Source organism: Microtus pennsylvanicus, chromosome 6 (assembly GCF_037038515.1).
Source record: "Microtus pennsylvanicus isolate mMicPen1 chromosome 6, mMicPen1.hap1, whole genome shotgun sequence".
Taxonomy (NCBI): domain Eukaryota; kingdom Metazoa; phylum Chordata; class Mammalia; order Rodentia; family Cricetidae; genus Microtus; species Microtus pennsylvanicus.
This window is the reverse complement of record NC_134584.1, coordinates 70789432-70800409: the sequence shown is the minus strand read 5'-3', so window position 1 is coordinate 70800409 and position 10978 is coordinate 70789432. Positions and strand designations below refer to the sequence as shown.

Sequence of the window (10978 nt, the reverse complement as noted above, 5' to 3'; positions counted from 1 at the left end):
AGAAATGAATAAGCAGAACACAAGGAGAAAGACTCAAATCTTGCCAAGACAGGATAAGAGAGTTCTGAAAAATTTCCTGTCTCTGAATATGGTATGTCAGTTACTATAGGCTTTAGAAAAACTTTGTTGCTTCAATGTTACAAATGAGAATTTGGGTGATTGCTCAGGTAGCTAATTGTCTCTGTCATATATTGCTCACTTTGGAAGCTGTTTGATTTCACTTCCTGCCTACTCAAGTAATATTATCTCCCTTCTCAGTCCTTCAATGGGGTTGAAGTTTATATAGTCATAGTTACCACCTTCTTATGATCTAGCCAAGACATTTCCAATACAAGATTTAGACTCCTTATGATAGAATGTTTATTAAAACATTTAGTATATGTTCCTTGCTTAATATTGTTTATATTGGTTGTAATTCTAATCTTATATTTGATATATGTTCCTAGTGTATATAGTTTTGTATTGGGTTTGGAACTCTCTTATTTAAACGAAAGGGGTAGGTGCTGTGGGAGCACGTTCTGCTCCTTCAGCCAATAGCATTTAAAATACCAGCCTTCTTGTGTGTGGTCTCATATACTGTACATGCAGCTGTTAAGCATGTCTGCACTCTCTTGCTTCCAGCTCTTGCTTCTAGCTGCTAGACTCTGTTCCTGTTCCCCATTCATGCAGAAGACTGTTATCTAGGACAGTGATCTGTAAGTCTTCCCTAAATAAATAACCCTTTATTATTCATAATTCTGAACTAGTGTGGGATTATTTTCTGACTTCCGTCATCAATCTTACACCAGACAGAATAGCTAAGATCAATAATGATAGCTTATGCTGGAGAGGATGCAGAGTAGTAAATGGAATGTTTTCGCACTCTGATAAGCTCTTCATCAACACAATAATTTGAATCAGACCAAATCAAATCTAATTAGAAAAAGCCCTAACTTAATGGACACCAACACTCCTAGGTGGCTTTCCAGCCTTCCAGAGATCAGACCTGGAAGGAAGAAGGGAAAACCATGCTTTTGTTCTCTGGGGTACAATTTAAATACCCTGTGGGAATTGTCTTGAGTATCTCTGGGTAGAGGTCATCATTTGGAGGGCTTTCTCAGAGGTGGTCTCTGTACTGAGCCAACTCCCATGGGAGGGGTCTTGGGATAGAACTTTTACCCAAACAGTAAGGGGAACATTTTTTTATTGCTGGTGGGAGTGCAAACTTGTACAGCCTCTTTGGAAATCAGTATGGCAGTTTCTCAAAAAGTTTGGAATCAATCTAACTCAGGACCCAGCAATACCACCACTCTTTGGCATATACACAAAGGATACACAATCATACCACAAGGACATTTGCTCACCTATGTTCATAACAGCATTAGTCATAATAACCATAATCTGGGAACAACCTCGATGCCTCTCAACCCAAGAATGAATAAAGAAAATGTGGTACATTTTTACAATGGAATACTACTTAGTGGTAAAAAACATTGACATGTTGAAATTTTCAAGCAATGGATGGAACTAGAAAAAAGTATCCTGAATGAGATAACCCAGCCCCAGAAAGACAAACATGATATGTTCATACTCATAAGTGGATATTAGACATAAAATAAAGAATAACCAGCCTATAGTCCACAATCCCAGAGAAGACAGGAAACAAGGAGAACCCTAGAGAGACATACATGGATCCCCCAGTGATGGGGAAGTAGACAAGATCTCTTTAGTCACAGCATGAGGGAAGGAGGGGAGGGTTGTTGGAGAATGGGGAGGGGAAAATGGGGGGGAGAACATGAGGAATCCAGAAGATTGAGTTGGGTAAAGGACAGAGAGAGAGAGCAAGGAAAATATATCTTGAAAGAGGAAGCCATTGTGGGATTAGTGAGAAATCAGGCACTAGAACAACTCCCAGGAAATGACAAGGATGACCCCAGCTGAGAATATAAGCAGTAGAGGAGAGGATGCCTAAACTGCCCTTCCCCTGTAATCACATTGACATGATGACTACCTTAACTGTTATCACAGAACCTTCATCCAGTACCAAATGGAAGCAGATGTAAAGATCCACCACTAAGCACTCTGTGGAACTCCTGGAGTCCAGTCACACAGATGAAGGAGTGATACTATGAGCAAAGGGGCCAAAACCATGATGGGGATACCCACAGAAACCACTGATTCAAGCTAGTGAGAGCTCACTGATCCCAGACTGACAGCTGGGGAACCAGCATAAGCCCGAACTAGGCCCTCTGAATGTGTTGACAGTTGTGTAGCATAGGCAGGTTGTGGGTCACTAGCAGTGGAACCAGTATTTATGCCTAGTGCATGAATTGTCTCTTTGGGGCCCATTCTCTATGGAGGGATACTTGCTCAGCCTAGATATGGGGGGAGGGCCTTGTTTCTGCCTCAAGTGATGTGACAGATTTTGTTGTCCCCCATAGCACACCTCACAGTCTATGAGGAGTGGATAAGGGGGTAGGGTGGGGAAAAGGTGGAAGGAGTGGGAGGAGGGAAGGGAGAGGGAACTGGAATAAATATGTAAAATAAGATTGTTTAAAAATCATCTCATAAAGAACATTTTCCTCAATGACTTTGAGTTCCAAAAAATGTAAGAGCTGAGTTTTAGTAATGGAAAATAGGTTTAATTTTATTTGTAACTTAAATGAAAGTCTGTTATTTGATAGCATGTTTGTAGGTGACATTTGATGTGAAGAGTGCTGATGACAGATAAGATGACAGATGCCTAGGAACACCATAATAGACTCCTGGAATCGAAGAAAGAAATGCCATATACTGTATAGTGGTGTTTCTTTGTCAGTTACTGCTCAAAGACAGACCAGCTGTTAGCCGGGAAAGAACAAATCTCCTTTTTCTTGATCTCTGTTAGATCTCAAAGCACAAAAGAGGTATGGTCAGAGAAAGTTGTGTCTGGCTTTCATAGAGGTGTATAAATTAAGATTACAGCTAAACAGAGTAGCATGGATGACATAGATGGCTCTTGTGAAAAAGACTGGGAAATTTTGTGTTATATTAAAGAAAGAATTTGTGCTGTACGTGCATAACTCCTCTTCTAATAGTTACTTCTCCACTACACACTGCTACTGTAATTCCAACAGAAATATCTAGGTTTATGCAACACTTATTGCTTTGTCTCCTTTTTTTTTCTCAGAGATTTATGGGAAATATTTTTGTGCCCTGGGGAATCAACTTTTTAGGGGGCAGTGAGGGGAAGAAAAAAAAGACTCATTCTGTTTTTAGTATGTAACCTCATTTTTGATTGTTGACCATTTGAAGCAGTAGATATGAAAAGAATGTTTACTACTGGTTGTTTTTTATGGAAATACCAGTTTCTTTTGCTTAATAATAAGTCATGCTCATGCTTACTGGGTTAAAGTAGCAATAACAAAACCTCCAATTGTTTCTGTGTGTTAGGTGTTCAGAGCAAGACACAGAGGGACTGGCTTGTCTCTTTATAAATTTAGAACCTCGCTGAAACACACAGGAAAACAAGTGATGTTACATTCATTCCTGCATAGCTCTGAATTGTTGGATGAAATAGAAGTTTACTTCTTTCCATCTTTGCGTGGGCTTTATCTTGTGTGACATTGGAAGGTCAAGCCACTCATCTTTTGCTATAGTTCCTAACACATTATTCAATATAACTTTACACTTTTATCCAAATTTCCCTGCTTTCCCTATTCACTTTTCTTTTTTCTCAAGGATACTGTATTGAAAGCCTCACAGGGATTCTCTTAGTTCCTGATAGTTTCAAGACATGCCTCATTGTGACTGTTTGGTAGAAATCGTCACCTCAGTTCCTTGACACCCCTTTATACAAAGAGTCTGGAATATTTAGTTGGGGTGAAAGACCCCAGCTTAGCTGCTGTAATGCCAATTTGCAAAGCCTTCATACAAACAAATGTAAGTTCAAGGTAAAGTCAGTACTCCTAGGTGGTCAAACAGGATATCTGTGGTCAGACACCAGGCCTAGGAGGGGAACGAACAGTTCTGGGAAAAACTACATGTACCCTAGATAAGGCTAAGTCTGCTATTATTATCAGACCTTCATGTCTCTGGGAAACTTGTCCCCTAAATGAATCCATCGCCTCATTCGAACTGACCAATGAGATCCCTGTAACCATGCATTGCTTCTGTATGCCTGATTTTGCCACCCTTTTCCTATAAAAAGACCTTCTCCCAGCCTGCAGGCGCGCAAGTCCTCCGAAAGGACTTTGCCGCCCACAGGTACCTGTGCCCACCCAATAAACCTCTTGCTAATTGCAGCTAGTGGTCTCGACTGTTCCTTGGGTTAGGGGTCTCCTCCTGAGGGAAGGACCATTCTGAGGGTCTTTCAGGGGGTTTCATCCCAGCCCTCTGGCATCCATTTTTGGAATGTTGGGTAGAAAACTCCACTCCCCTGCAAGTTGCTTCAGTCCAAACTCCACGTCCAAGCCTGCCAAATGGTAATCACTCCCCAAAGAAGGTCAGGACCGAGACTCCCACAGTCTATTTAAACTGCCCCCCAGAGAATGAACACCTGGTCTTCCTATTCCCCATCTCTCCTTTTCCTTCTTCCCCTCTCCATGTTTTCCCAGGGCTTCAGGGTAGTATTGCCATCCATTAAACCTGGGTATCTTTTAATTCAGTCTGATTGAATTTATTTTCATTGGTTTGTTGGCCAGAAAAAATGCTTAATAGTGTGTGTGTGTGTATGTGTGTGTGCCTACCTGAACCACTTGTGTGCACAAGTCACTGGAGGCATGGGATCCTCTGGAACTAGAGTTCTAGGCACTTGTGAGCTCTGCACTTGATGTGAGTGCAGAGAACCAAAATCAGGTTCTCTGGAAGAATATTAAGTGCTCCTAACAGCTAAGTTCTCTCTTGAGCTCTGCAGGTTTATTTTAATGAACTTATTCGTGGTTGTCAGTCTACCAAAATGGAAGTATGTTGCTTCCATGATTGAAAAAAAACGTCTGAAGCACAAAATTCCAATTCCTCACAGTATACAAAGTTTTCAGAACTCACTTTAAAGTTCTACCCCACCAATCACTTGAGCTCTAGCCCGAAAGGAAATCCTAGCATTCTTAGCGCTGTGGCTTCCTCCTGGGCACTCTTGGCTGTTTCAGTAGGTTGTTTTCCCTCAAGAGCATTCCTTTACATTCTTTGTCCAACTAGTGTAACAATGCAGAATTAATTATTCAAACGACGCTTACTGTATATTTTGGTTGAAGATATCTTAAAAGGACAAGACAACATCATTGCTCTCTTCTTGTTGACATTTTAGTGGATCAGGTAGTTGCCAATAAATCACATCGCCCTTTGTTCTGAAGGAAGCAGCAGCTGAGATGAAGTACAAATTAGGGGAGTAAGATATAGTATACTTTCAAGAATTCTGAACCCGTCTCTCTGAAAATATTACAAATGCAGGTTTGGTAGTCTTTCCTCAATTACCTGAGGGGTCAGTCTTAGCTTTGTGTCTCCGGTGTTTGCTTTGGACTTAACTGGCAAACAATGGTTTCAGAATAAAAAGCAAATCAGAATAGCATGTAAAAAAAAACCATTTGTGTCTATCGCTCACTCCTAATCTACCTTTAAGAGAAGCATTTTTCAAACTTATTTGGAAAAACAGGATACCAATGCACTTCCATTTGAGCCAGCTGTCTTTAGGATGTTAGCATTAACTTAATTTGTGGCAAATGCAATCTTTCTAACATAGGCCTCCGGTCTCATCTTGAGGATTCAGGCAGGATGAAGGCATGGGGGACTCGCTTAATGCCAGCCCCCCAGGGAATAGAGACTTTCCTCTCCCACAACCAGGTTTCCTGGTTGGCCGGCCGCACTCACACCGGCCCGCATCCCTCCAGCAGCGCCGGCAGCGCGGGAGGCACAGAAGCAGAGGCCGCCCCGCCCATTTCCGGGTGGCTGGCGCTGCGGCCGTCGCATGCGTAATGACGTTTAAGTCCCCTGCAGACCCCGGAAGTGCAACTCGAACTTGGTCGGGGCGCGGATCCCGAGAGTAAGTGTTGGCGGGCGCGAGGGAGAGCGCCCGGGGAGCTGGAAAGCCACGCCTCCTCCCGCCAACCCCCTCAGCCGTGCAGCTGGGGCCAGAGCTCAGGTAGGACGGCGCTGGCCACCTCTGCGCCCCGCCACCGCGGCGGGACCCTGGAAGGGCTGGCCTGGCCGGCTCTCGGGCGGCTCTGTCAGAGGCAGGCAGCGTCTCCTGGGCACGTCTCTGACCTGTGTGTGTCCCAGACCTGGCAGAAGGGCCGGAGGGACACGTGTGGCCTGGGGTGGCTGGCCTTGTATCTGAGCCCCTGAGGCTCTGGTGCTCACCAGAGACCTTAGATGCAGTGAGGGACTTAACACTTGTCTGACTGAAGTTGTTTATAGTTGTTCGTTTTTATACGAAAAGTGTTAACTGCTAAAACTTTGGCATACATTTACCGCAACGTTAAAGTGTAGTTAAGAAATGCCGTCAAAGCTTTATGGTGTGAACGTTAGTGGGCTGTAGACATTCTTCTCAAAGTTACTTACGTTTGGAAGCAGGCATTTCTCCCACATCTTGTGCTTCTCGTTTTCTAAAGTATCCATCTTTTGGGACAAGTAACTTGTGTCTTCGTGTGTTAGGCTGCATTTTAAAGACAAATAGCATTATCTGTTTATTGAAAGTTAGGTAGGGAAAGTTCTGTGTTCTGGACCTGCGACTGCCTTGGTTTGTGTGGTTTTAGATAGGTGTTGTGTGCTGATGCTCGTAAGGTTCATGATTTGGCCTTGCCTTAAAGCACTGTCAAAAACGTTTTGTTTTTCCTTGCTCCTTATCCTTTCTTGACAGGGACTGATGCCCTCACTCTTGCTGAAGCTGAGTCTGAGCACTCTTTAGGTGCTAAACTCGGGTTCCAGCGGCAGTCCTGGTGTGGAGCTTCCTTGTAAACTTTCCCTGGTTTTAAACTAGGAGTCTGGTCCCTTTACCAGAGAAGGTGGCTGCAATGGCGTGTCCTCTGGGACCGCAGCAGCACTTGGAAGAGGTAGAACACTATCCAGGCCAAGAGGGAAATAGGATTTAAAAGCTGTGAGCATCGAGCTTTTCATTCTTCTGACTGTGTTGACTAGTCACCTTCAGTAAGTCAGGTAATGCCCCACGTTCAGAGAAGCCAGTGGCGCATAAAGGAGAAAGTCCTGTGTGCTTCTATCCCAGTGGGTGGAGAACAATCCAGAAGCAAATGTGCGAAAAGTAGTGAGGAGCATAAGGAGCAATGAAGCAAGTGGCGGGGGAAAGACTGATGGGAGGGCTGGGTTTGAGAAGGCGGCCAGGCTCTTTGTAAAAGGGTAGTTGAGCAGAGGGCTGGGTTTAGGGAGGGGCTGTGGGCTGCCCTCTGCGGCTGTGGGGTATGTTTTAGGGGACTACACAGCCTCTGAGGTGGAAACACTTGTTACCACTTGGAACAGGAAAGGTGCAGGACTTACCAGTGTGCAGAGTGAATATCAGTGATTCGTTATGTTCATGAGAGAGCCTATTTACTGACCTCCAACTGAACCTGGTGAGAGAATTTGGGTCAGTACACATTAAAGGTGTTTCCATGCTGTTTATTGAGCTCTAGCAGAATTACCAATATTAAGTCAGTAAATGTAATATGTGTTGCCTTTGCCTTTGTTTTTGGTAGATTGAGTTTGCCTAGGAGTGCCAACATCTAGTAAATACTCCTCTCCTCTGTACCAATTTTACTTTTCGTTTACTTTATCACTATAGTAAGATGTACCAAACATAAAACATCACCATACTTGCAAGGATTCAGTTTGGTAGCGCAGCATATGCTCACTCGGTCGTGTAGCCGTCTCTGCCGTTTGTCTTTGGTGCTTTTCACCTTCCCTAGATGAAACTCGACCTGTTAAACGCAAACTCCTCATTACCAACTACCCTTAGCCCCTCGCTACAGTGGTTCTTCTTTCTGTGTCTGTGACTCTGACACTGTGGACACATCATATGAGTGTACTTAGACAGCATTTGTCCTTTTGTGATTGGCTTAGTTAACTCAGAATAATGTCCCCAAGTTTCAACTGTGTTATTGCATAAGTCAGAATGTCTTCCTTTAAAAGCTGACTATAATAATCACTGTATACATGTGTTATTACCTTTTACCTGTGGACACTTGGGTTGCTTTTAGTTTTTGGCTACTGTAAATGATGCTGCTATGTGCATAAACATTTGTCTTGCCGTCATTTCTTCAGGTTATGTTTTCATAAATGAAACAGATTGATTACGTGGTGTTTTGGAATCATTTGTATCTTGAACGTTCCTATCTTAAGGTTTGGTTCTTAGAGAAGTGCTCTGGGGAAAAAGTGGGTCCTGGTTGGAGGTTTCAGCCCATTGAGGGCACAACCGTGAAGGGGGCAGTGCAGCCTTAGCCCCTTCCTCCTCCTTTGCTTCTTGGCTAATAAATGAGCAGTTTGCTGTGCCGTGTGCCCCTTTCTGCTCCCACCAAATGTGCACCACTTCCCAGCTACGAAAGCAACAGGGCCGACCAAAGTTGTACTGAAACCTCTGACACTGGGAACTTTTTCTCTTTTGTGTTGATTACCTTGGTATTTGTTATAGTGACACAGCTATTTGTAATTCTGTGTCTGAGGTTTTAAGGGACTGCCATACTGTTTACCACAATGACTCCCTGATTTTTCTTTTCACCGCAATGCACAGGGCTCTACTTTCCCCACAGTGTTCGGGATATTTCTCCACACCTTGAGCAAGCCTTTCAAAACAGTAATTGCTATAGTCATCACTGGATATATAGTACTATCTGTGCTTTTGATTCACAGTTCTATAATAATCGATGTTAAACATTTTCTACCATGCTTTTTGGCCACATGCCTTTTTTGGAGTTGTTGAGAATACTTTTTGCAATCCAGGCTGACTTCAAACTCGTGATTTTTCTACCACAGCCACACACATAACTGAGATTATAGGCTGGCAGGGGTGGTAACCATTCCAGCTTTTGGAGGGAAGATGTGATACCAGGGATTGAACCAGCGCCTTATGCATGCTAGAAAAATGCTGTGGCCCTGACCTCTCTCAAGCTTGTTAATTTAAAATCTGATTTTAGTAAAACTTTTTGAGATTTAATTGTGATATTTTTAAGTACTGGACTGCTTTTAAGATGGCAAACACCATATTTTTTTTTTTCTTTTTAACCCCAAAGGTCTATAATGGTAAAAACCCTCATATGACTGCAGGCTAGCTATCTACAATTATCCCATACTTCAAAATTAAACAGAAAGAAAAACAAAACTGTAAAGTCTTTCTTGTACAATGAGCAAAACTTTCAGTATCCGATTTTGATGAAAACAACTCAGAGAAACCAAAGATCTCCCTGCTTCACTTTGTTGTTTTGTTGTTTTATTCTTTAATTGAAAGGAAAAAAATACTGATTGGATGCCTGTACCTGTGAAGTAGACCTCCTTTGTTTGCTAGCTGAGAAGAGAAGAAAAGGAAGGCAAAATGCGGAAGAGGAAAGATATGTTGGTGGCTAGAAGCACAGTGACTAGGGGATCAGTAATAAAGACAGAGAGTGCCATGACTGCCAGCTTGGAGAGGGCCCAACAGCCAAGTAGTGAACAGGGTAGATCCACAGGTTTGAATGGGAGTGCAAATCCCCAGTCACTTCCCAGCATGTGGCTCTGAAGCAACTAGCAAAATATGTTTCAATGTATGTGGTATGTAGCCATTGTTTGGAAGGTGTGAGTTATATCGTAGTCCTGAAGAATCAGCTAAGTTCTTGAGGATATGTGCTGCATGATTTTGTTTCTTTGATAGTGATTTAATTGAGTATAACTTTTTTTTTCCAGACAGACTCTCATTATATAACTATGGCTAGCCTGGAACTTGCCATGTAGTCCAGGCTAGACTTGAACTTAAATCCACCTGCCTCTGCCTCCCAAAAGCTGGGATTAAAGACACGACCACCATGTTGCCCTCTAAAATTATTCTTGTATGTAATGTTGAAAATTGAAAAAGTATCTTACTGAAGAATGTGTAAATGTCCATTAAGTTACAGTAACAATTTTTTTTTTGCTATTTGATTTTTTTGTATGCAAACATCATTTGTTAAATACTTTGGTGATAGTATACTTCTCAGCTCTTTCGGCTAGAAAGTTCATTAAAGTCAGCCATTTTTCTGACAATGAGGGCTGACTGAGAAGCCAAGGACAATGGCACTGGGTTTTGATCCTACTGCATGTACTGGCTTTGTGGGAGCCTAGTCTGTTTGAATGCTTACCTTCCCAGACATGGATGGAGGGGGGAGGACCTTGGACTTCTCACAGGGCAGGGAACCCTGATTGCTCTTTGGACTGGAGAGAGAGGGGGAGGAGGAGTGGGGGGGAGGGTGGAAATTTTTAATAATAATAATAATAAAAGTCGGCTATTTTTCTGTAGATTAATGAATGAAAAAATTATGCCATAATTTTCATTAACATTCTTTGGCCAACTGAAATGTAAAAACTTGGTCCATATGCAGTGACAGATAACTGACTTGCTCAGGGCTTTGTGGGCAAGTTATAAACAAGTTAGAGCAGCGCTGCATTGCTGTGCAGGTAAGTTATAAACAAGTTAGAGCAGCTCTGCATTGCTGTGTGGGTAAATTATAAACAAGTTAGAGCAGTGCTGCATTGCTGTGCGGGTAAGTTATAAACAAGTTAGAGCAGCGCTGCATTCCTGTGCGGGTAAGTTATAAACAAGTTAGAGAGAGCAGCTCTGCATTGCTGTGTGGGTAAGTTATAAACAAGTTAGAGCAGCGCTGCATTCCTGTGCGGGTAAGTTATAAACAAGTTAGAGAGAGCAGCTCTGCATTGCTGTGCGGGTAAGTTATAAACAAGTTAGAGAGAGCAGCGCTGCATTGCTGTGCGGGTAAGTTATAAACAAGTTAGAGAGAGCAGCTCTGCATTGCTGTGTGGGTAAGTTATAAACAAGTTAGAGAGAGCAGCGCTGCATTGCTGTGCGGGTAAATTA

General features: G+C 42.8%; 1 protein-coding gene across 6 annotated transcripts in view; it reads left to right on the top strand.

Moving 5' to 3' along the window:
- The first annotated feature begins 5931 nt into the window (after nucleotides 1-5931).
- Arb2a (ARB2 cotranscriptional regulator A) overlaps nucleotides 5932-10978 on the top strand; it is a 419074-nt gene continuing 414027 nt past the window's right edge. For 2 of the 6 annotated variants that reach the window (XM_075976428.1, XM_075976427.1), the window contains exon 1: nucleotides 5952-6094. The gene's annotated coding sequence lies outside the window, so the exon portion shown is untranslated. Of the gene's footprint in view, nucleotides 6095-10978 lie in introns of all 6 variants that reach the window. The other 4 variants (XM_075976426.1, XM_075976424.1, XM_075976423.1 and 1 more) reach the window with 4 other exon arrangements.